The sequence below is a fragment of the Mustela erminea genome, chromosome 2 (genome assembly GCF_009829155.1).
Source record: "Mustela erminea isolate mMusErm1 chromosome 2, mMusErm1.Pri, whole genome shotgun sequence".
Taxonomy (NCBI): Eukaryota; Metazoa; Chordata; class Mammalia; order Carnivora; family Mustelidae; genus Mustela; species Mustela erminea.
In genome coordinates, this window is record NC_045615.1 from 41,382,758 (window position 1) to 41,392,548 (window position 9,791).

Consider the following 9,791-nt stretch of genomic DNA (forward strand, 5'->3'; position numbering starts at 1 on the left):
GGAACTGTTGTAATTAGGCTCTTAGTAATATGGTGGTGTGGTGTGAGGGTCAGGAAGGTGTTCTCTAGTTCGATGATCAGGTCTCAGTCTTTCAGTAGCCTATGCCTATGTACCATGTCATAGGGTTTCTCAGGTTGTTTTTCCCTTTTAGGTGGGACAGAATTGCTAGTGTGGGCTAATATTGGGTATTTCCTTTTCCCACCAGGAAAGCTAGAGCTGACTGGAGTTGGATAATCCCTTTGCCCCGGGTCAATTAAGCTTTGATAAAAACCCCAGCAGGTTTGGTTCTGGTTCATTAGTTTCTCCTGAGGGCAGACTTTATTACAAAGAGCAGAGTGCCCTAGGTGTGGGGTGGGAGGGGGATGGTATTTAAAAAATGGTTCCTTTCTCCACCCCCTGTCTAAAGCAGGAAGGAATTTTTCTCCAATATGTACTATACGGAAACTGGTCAGACTCCTGGAGGTCAACTCAATATATTGTGCCTCTTGGTGTTTTTCATTTTCAGAATGATTCCCACTGAGCCTCCATTAATTCATCGATTATAACTCAGGTTTTTCTATCCCAGCACTGGATCTTGCAGTGTCTGTGAGCCTCTGCTGGGGTAAGAGTGATTACCTGTATCCCCTGCCTGTGTCTCCAGTCTTATAGGTAGTGATTTGTTCTTCATCCTCCCCTCTCTTATGAACCCAAGAAGAGTTGGTTTTTTTGGGTTGTTTAGCTTTTTACATGTCATTAGGATGGAGTGGTGACTTCCAAGCTGCTCACATGTAGAACCAGAACATTCGGTGTAGTTTTCTTCATGTGTCTATACTTCATCTTTGTGGAGCTTCTGGGGTATGTGGGTTTATAGTTCCCACCAAATTTAGAAATTTTTCAATCATATATTTTCAAAAAATTTTTTATGCATTTCACTATTTTCCTTTTAGAATTCCAGTTAAATATATGTTAGGCCAGGAGAATTTTTTCAGCAGCTCCTTGATGCTTGGTTTTGTTTTGTTTGAATTCTTTTCTGTGTTTTCTTTTGAATGGTTTCTATTGCTGTGTTTTTACATTTACTGATTTTTCATTGGCCCAATGACATCACAGCATATGAAAACTGAGGAACATCTAAAACACCAGGTTATGGGTTCTTTGGTCTACTTTCATAGTCATATTCCAAGAAATTGGTATGATTAGGTATCTATGAGAGGTATCTAAGAGCAATTGCCTTTGAAATTCTGGTAACACTGGTAATATTAGATGGATCTCCATTTTTATCCATTATAAAGAACACTGTATAGAGGAGGGTAATCTAGCATCCTTGCTGCAAACTGAGATCACAGGACCTCACATGTGTTTCTGGGAAAGCTTTCGTCCTTCTCTTCTTCCTTGAAGACAATGAGCTTCTTCAGTAGGAAAGGATGGAAAGGGTGATTGATGTTGGCAGTGTTGATATAAGTATGATGTAAGACAGAGGCCATGAGATTTCTTATTGTTGGCCAAAGTAGTAACAGAAGGTAGCATCGGACTTCTAACATGCTTGTCCAATGGCAAATGGAGAAGGTGGTCTCTACTGATAGACTTGTGTCAGTGAAGAGCTGAACCCACTGAATTAGGATTTTTTCAGCAATGCCACCCAACACCTCGAATCTCCAGGGGAATTCTTAGGGAGTTCTAAAGAATGCAGTACGAAGTTGTAACCTAGAGAGATTTTTCAAAAGCACTTTTTGTAGCTTTCAGATTTGTCCAGAGTTTAAAGGTGAAGCTATAGTGCAGTCAGCCAACACTCTACACAACTGTCAGGAGTGATTATGGAATTAAGGTCCTCTAGTTTCACTGCTGCTGTGATCACCACAGCCACTACCCAGGTTTCACCAGCAATGTCTTCAGGTTTCCATGCTACTTTTCATAGATTTAGGTGTAATGTCTTGACCTTTTGATTTCAGATAATTGGGGAAAAGCACAAGGATTTTAATTTCCATGTTAGTTGGTGAGTGAATTGTATTCCCATATGCCATCAAATTTTACTTCTCCATCCAAGAGCAATAAGTTCAGCCCAGTGGACCCTGTTTTAGAAAGGCTTCAGGGATACTCTATATAATGATTAATTGCTCCCATTCTCCTCCCTACCCACCTTTTGCAAAATATGTATTGTTTCTCTGCGAGCATATATTTTAAGTTTTCACTGCTGGTTTTAAAATATACATTGCACCCTGGTCTTAAATTATTTTTCTAATTCTGTTTTTACCATTCATTCATGTTATATGAAAACTTAGTTTCAAACTGTTACATTCCTAGAGAGCAACCTTCTGTTTTAATTATCTATCTACTCCACCAACACCCCCCTCCCACAATGGATACTGGATTACCTTCAGCTCCCTGCTCTCATAAATGCTGTTATGATGTACATCTTTATGGACCACGATCCATCTATGATCCATCTTTATGGACCTACGTGAGGCTTTCTCTTTTGGGTTTCATCTTCTGTTAATTACCTGTTCATATTCTTTTGTCCTCTTGCTCTCAGTAATTTGCAGCAGTTCCTTTAATTATTCTAAATATTATTTCATTGTTGGCTTTATATTTTGGAAATAACTTCACCTAATATGCCATTTTTCTGTCACTCTGTCCATGACATCAGGATTCAGATCCAAATGCAGGAAATAAGAAAAAACTGGAAAACCTTACATAGCTCTCAATTATCAGACTCAAAAGGAATTGTTAACATCTGTCTTAAATTGTTCCCCAGGAAGGCTAGTTCCATCAAGATATTCAGTGAATAACTTCACATAAACCTACAACTAACACAGCCTTAAAAATATTTAGAGGTAAAAATGTAGGGTGTTGCCAGAACTGCATTTACCATAAATATACCTTGGTTTGATTGCCTTTTAAAAATCCATCCACCCACACCCCTTGATAATATGCCTATTTAAGCACATAACCAAGCCAAGTCTTAAGAATCATTAAACATTAGAATGAGGTCAAGATGAGAAACTTAGTGCATTCATTAGGGTGGGTGTCCAGGAAGTCATTAAGATGGGTTTCCAGAGAAAAAAACATACTGCTGCTCCTTTCAAGATTGAAACAGAAATGTAGCAAGATGTTAAAAAATAGTGTCGGTAAATTCCTTAATGCTGAGGAAATTCTAATTCCTTTGAATACTGATAAGAGTGAAACCTAATGGAAGAACTTTACATGGAAATGTTCAAACATAGATTTGTTTTCAGATATTTCTTTCATATTAAGCTAAGGCAGTCCATTTAAAAGTCCTTTTCCAAATGGACATATTCCTAATACGTAAGAAGAACCATTGAAATTACCATGACCTTAGTCTTTTGCTTGTATGTCTTTGATTAAATTAAGCTTTAGTGATGTGGTCATTTCTCTTGTTTTGCTTCATTTCTCACCAAAGAAGTACATACCCTCTTGAAAAGGTTAATGTTACCTTGAACTGGATCTTAATATAATTCTCTGCTAACATTTCCATTTCTGAAAGGTACTATGTCACATCTCATATGTTAAATGGCAGTGTACCATCAATGCCACGAATATATTGGAAACATATATAACAGAAAGATCTAGACATAAAGATAGAGATGGCCATGAAGAGGGAGGTAGAGAAAGAGATAAAGATGAAGCTAGAGATAGATTTGTTTCTAAATGCAAAAATTGAAAAAGATTTAGAAGATCTGTATCTAATTCCTACCTTAAGACTCAAACAACTGGAATGCCTGGGTGGCTCAGTTGGTGAAGTGTCTGCATTTGTCTCAGGTCATGATCCCAAGATCCTGGGATCGAGTCCCACATCAGGTCCTTTGCTCAATGGTGAGCCTGTTTCTCCCTTTGCCTCCTGCTCCCCGTGGTTGCGCTTTCCCTCTGTGAAACTGAATCTACCATGTGAGACTTAGTTGAATTTGATTATCATAATAAATAGCTTTCAAAATTAGGTTATTTTTAGTTAAAAAAAAAGACTTAATTAAATATTAAGTAAACTACTGATAGTTGTTTTTCCCTAACATGACTTCTAATGATACTGATTCAATGAATTAAGACTCTTACTACAGGGGCACCTGGGTGGCTCAGTGGGTTAAAGCCTCTGCCTTCAGGTCAGGTCATGATCCAGGGTTCTGGGATGGAGCCCCATGTTGGGCTTCCAGCTTGGCACAGAGCCTGTTTCCCCCTCTCTCATTCTCTCTCTGCCTGCCTCTCTGCCTACTTGTGATCTCTATCTGTCAAATAAATAAATAAAATCTTTAAAGAAAAAAAAAAAGACTCTTACTACAACATGGGATAAACTAAGTGTATCTTCTGGATAGATGTCAGAGCTATTAGCACATATATTTAAATGAATAATAATTTTTGTTGAGTATTATTAGTAAAGAATAATAGTTAACCTACAGAATACTAGAAAGTTGTTTTAGAAAAAAAAAAGAACAATTATGGAAAAAACGGAAGAGAAATAAATGTCTATAGATCTCCTACACATACCATCCTCTGTATTAAGAGGTCTTACATATTATGCTTGTTATCTCACATAATTTTCATATCTAATCCCCACAGAGAGTTACATCTCATTTTCCCACATTTTTACAGAGATAGATCACTCAAGGTAACTCTAACTGACTGCCACTGCATGTTAATTAGTCTTCTCCTCAACAACAGGTGCTATCCAAGTTTTGGAATAAGGTGGAAAGAAGTAGAAACCTCTAGAAATTTCTGGAAGTCTTTCTCCCTCCCTAGTTCTCTCCCTCTCTCCCTCATTTTCTTCCCAATAGACAGCAGTGTATGTTACATTCTTTTTCTTACTTCTAAGGGATTAAAAGTAGATTAAGTTCCAAAGGTCTGGAAATAAAAGAATAATTCCTACTACTCATATTTCAAAAGATGTAAAGTAAAGCTCTAGAACTAAATGCACATTTTCCAGAGTTATACTATGTATAGTGTACACACACACACACACACACACACACTATGATTTATATAAGATCATAAAACAAATAACTGTAATTAGTAAGAAATATAACTACAATATGTATTTCTGATTCATAGCAAGTTATTATTTGGTCAGTAGAAGAAATGAAACATTCACTTGTTCCTATTTGACTTGAGTTAGAAAGAAATTAAATGTGGAAAATATCATAAAATTTATCTTTCTGCTAATGCGAGAGCTGAGCAGCTTCAAATTCATTAAGAAGGTGTTAATTAGAAATTGTATATGTAGTTCTATTTCTTTAAGACTATGACCTTGTCTGTTACTCCTTTTCTTTCTCACGAATTAGATCCCATTCGCCCATCAATAACTGCTTTTCCCTGACCAACATATGTTCAAGTCTCCTCTCACTGAACACACAAAACCAAACAAAACCTCAGCAGTCCTTCCACTTGAAGATGGTTCTCCATATGTATCATTTTCTTCATAGCCAAACTTCTCAGGGCAGGGGTGTCACACACAGATTCATTTCTTCTTTGTAAAAAGAAATTCTCATCTCACTGAGATCTGACATCTTCCACCTCTTCCCTGAATTTCTTTCCCTCCTTATCTCTTGAAAGGTTTTACCTTGTTGGTTTATTTCTCATCTCTTTGTCTTCACACTCCCTTTGGTTGTGTCTCCCTAATTTTCCAACCATAAAGTTTGTACCTTTGGACTCAGCTGTGGTCTAAATCTTTGTGCCCTGCCCCAACTTAATATATTGAAAATCTAATATCCAATGTAACAGTGTTCGAAGGTGGGGCCTTTGAGAGGGGCTTAGCATGTGAGTGTGGAGCCCTTGTGAACGGCATTAGTTCTCTTACCAGAGACCTCACAGAGCTCTCTTGCCCTTTCCGCTCTGGATACAAGAATTCTCTAGAGTGAAGAAGGCTTCATCTATCCACACAGGCAACCTGATCTCATACTTCCAGCCCCTGGAACTGGAAGCAATAAATTTCTGTTGTTTATAAGCCACCCAGTCTGTTGTTTTGTTAGAACAATCTGAACTACTCACACAGACACCTCATTTTGTTCTTTCTTACAAATATGAATTTTCAACTGCCTATTGGACATCAAAAATATTACTCAGTGTATTCCCCCCAAAAAACTTTTTCCTCCATGTTATTTAATGACATTCCTATTCTACTAGATATAGTTATTTCATTTGCTACCAGAGATAAACTCTCAAAATATTAGCTTGCACAATACAACTTCTTGCTTGCACATATGTAGTCCAAAATAAGGGTTCCTGTTCAGTGGGCAGTTCTCTGCCATCAGTGATTCAGAGAGACTCGGGACCCTCCACCTTATTACTTGGCCATCTTTAACATTTTATATTCAAGGTCACTGAGCATGTCTTCATTGAGCCATTAGAAGGAACAACAGCATAGGAAAAAGCAAAGGTAATTTTGTGGTCTTTTCTGAAAATGATACACATCACTTTCGGTCACATTTATAGAGCACATCGAAGAGAAGTATACTAAACTGCTCCTGCTACCATAACAAAATAGCATGACTATGTGACTTTAAGCAACAGACATTTCTTTCTCATGGCTCTAAAGCCTAGGAAGTCTAAAATCAAAGTGTCTGGTAAGAGCGCTCTTCCTGGCTTACAGATAGCTGACTTCTCATTGTGTCATCACATGGGTAAGAAGGAGGGGGTAGGAGGAGAGAGAGAGATTTGTGGGAGAGTAAGAGAAGAGTCTTCTCATAAGGCCACAGTCTGATCAGAATAGAACTCAGCTTTTATGACCTCGTTTAATCTACATTATCTCCTAAAGACCCCTTCTCTATATCCAGTCACTTTGTGGGTCAGGGCTTCAACATATGAATTTGAGGAGATCACAACTTAGTCCATATCTGATCCGCTTTCCCAGAAAAAAGAGGAAATGGGTCCATTAAATGGCTAGGTAGACTCTACCACAGTTCACCCTTCTGCTCATCAAATATCCTTTCCACCTCTTCTACCCCACACAAAGAACATACCTACCTTCTCCCTAAGGGATAGAGGTCAAAGTCCCTTTCAGTAACTGCACCCAGCTCAATGTCCAGAGTCTCTGGGTGATGCATGTTCTTCTCCAGTATAAAAATGTCTTTCCATGGTCCAGTGACTCAGAACCTAAAAATACAAATGGTCTGCCTCCCCAACCTCTCCTTACGCATGTACACATATACTCAGACACATCTGACATATAAGTTATAGCAAGGACAAGATAGCCACAATAAACACTTTGATATTAAAAAGGAAAGAATAGCAAAAATAGTCACTGATCCATAGCAATGATGAAATTCTTCCAGATGGGAATTTTGAGTAATCTCTGTACTGTCCTCACAAGGGGGTGGCATGGTGCGAGTTCCCTGCTTCTGCTCTCTGGAGGGAATCCCCTTGTCCATTGACTTCTGTATCCCATGGAGCTCATCAAACCTAAAACTTTTACTCTATAAAAACTCAATAAAAAGGACAAAAAGACAAGCCACAGTTTGGGAGGAAATTATTACAAACCACCTATCTAAATGTGTACATTTCTCTCAATCCTCTTCAACAATAAAAAAGATCAAACAGTAAAATTAGAAAATGGACAAAATACATGAACAAACATTTCACCAAAGAGTGAATAAGCAAATAAGAGATAGCAAATAAGAGAATGAAAAAATGTACATCTTTAGCCATTAAAAAATGCAAATTAAAATGAAAATGAGATATTGCTACCCTCATATCAGAATGACTAAGATAAAAAAGAGTGACAAATCCAAATGCTGGTGAGATTTCACAGAAATTAGATCACATACACATTGTTGATGGAAATGTGAAATGGTGCAGCCACTGTGCAAAACAGTTTGGCAGTTTCTTTAAAAACTGAATGAGCAACTATCATACAACCCAGCAATTACACTCCAGGGTATTTATCCCAAAGAAATGAAAACTTATGGGGTGCCTGGGTGACTCCATTGGCTAAGCATCTGGCTTTTGATTTGGGCTGAGGCCATTCATGATCTCAGGATCCGGAGATCAAGCCTCACATCTGGCTCCGTGCTCAGCAGGGAATCTGCTTCAGGATTCTCTCTCTTTCTCCCTCTCCCATTACCCCTCCCTTCCACTTGCATGTTCTCTGTCTCCCTCCGAAGTAAATAAATATTTTTTAAAAATAAATCAAGGGCGCCTGGGTGGCTCAGTGGGCTAAGCCCCTGCCTTCAGCTCGGGTCGTGATCTCAGGGTCTTGGGATCGAGCCCCACATTGGGCTCTCTGCTCAGCAGGGAGCCTGCTTCACTCCCTCTCTCTCTGCCTGCATCTCTGCCTACTTGTGATTTCTGTTAAATAACTAAATAAAATATTTTTAAAAAATAAAAAATAAATCAAAATTTGTGTTCACAGGAAAACTGCATGTGGATGTTCATAGCAGTTTTATTTGTAATAGCCAAAATCTGTACTCAGCCGGAATATCATTCAACAGGAGGATGATTAAAGAAACAACAGTACCTCCATACTATGGATAGAAGTCAGCAATTGAAAGGAACTATCCATACTGGAGCTTCAATAAATCTCTGGGAAATTACCTTGAGTGAAAAAAGTCAATCCCAAAAGGTTGGAAAAATGGCATCAATGGAAGATGGATTAGTATTTACCAGCAATTGGGGAAAGAGAGCAGAAGAGAATGGGTGTAGTTATAAAAGCAACATAAGGGATGCTTGTGACATTGCACAGTTCAGGATCTTTAGAGTGATCATACAAACACACAAAGGTGAAAAACTTAATACACACATGCAAAAGAATGAATAATACTGGAGAAATCTGAAATAGATGAGTGAATTGTATCAATGTCAATATCCTAGTTGTGATATCTTATTATAATTTTTGCAAAATGTTAATGACTGGGGGGAAACCAGTTAAAGTGCATAAAAAATTTCTCTGTATTATTTCTTACAACTGCATGTGGATCTACAATTACCTCAATTTAAAAAAAAAAAAGTCTATTAGGTTAAAGAAAATTTTCTCATTACAAATTACTAGGAGTTGCTGTGGGTAATAACTCTCTAAGATGAATGTAATTCACTTCTTATTTTTAAAAAGTTGCATATTATGGGAAGGAAAGGAGCCAGCCTCTTCAAGAATAAATTCTTAGCATTGCATATAAGATTCTCCTTACCTTATTCTAAAATACTCTCCCACCCGCTTCTTTTCCTATAATATATAATGCTGCCTACATCTCAGCCATGTCTATTTCCCAAATATTTCAAGCAGTTTCAAGACCCTATGCTCAAGTGATTCTGTCAAGCTGAAATAAGTTTTCCCATCATCTATTAAAATTCTTATCCCTTCAGCTTATTCAGATGCGACTGCCATGTCTGAAGCTCTCATTGGTCTGCCTTGTCAGAATCTCTGACTCCTTATTCCACATTCTTATAGCAGATCATCTTTTTACTTTGCATCTCCTTTTACACATTATTCAATATTTGATTAACCAGGCTAACTTCTCTCTCTCCTACTATATGCAATATATTATAAACTCCTTGAAAAAAGAACTTAATCACATTCATCTTTGCAAATTATTATCCTCCAAAACTCCCAATACAGTTCTTTGCATGTAATTTAATATTCACCAAAATCTATCAAGCACCTGCCATTGCCAAGCACTGCCCTAAATGCTTTCTGCACATCAAAGAATGTAATCCTCAACACTAGGGAGGTCTTCTTATTTCCACTTACACATAAAACCAAAGCACAGAAAGCTTACGTACCTCACCCAGGGTCACGAGTACTGCTGTATGCACATGGTCACATTCATACTCTTCACAGTCAGGTAATGCTACTCCTAATTAGCCTTCAATGATTAACTATC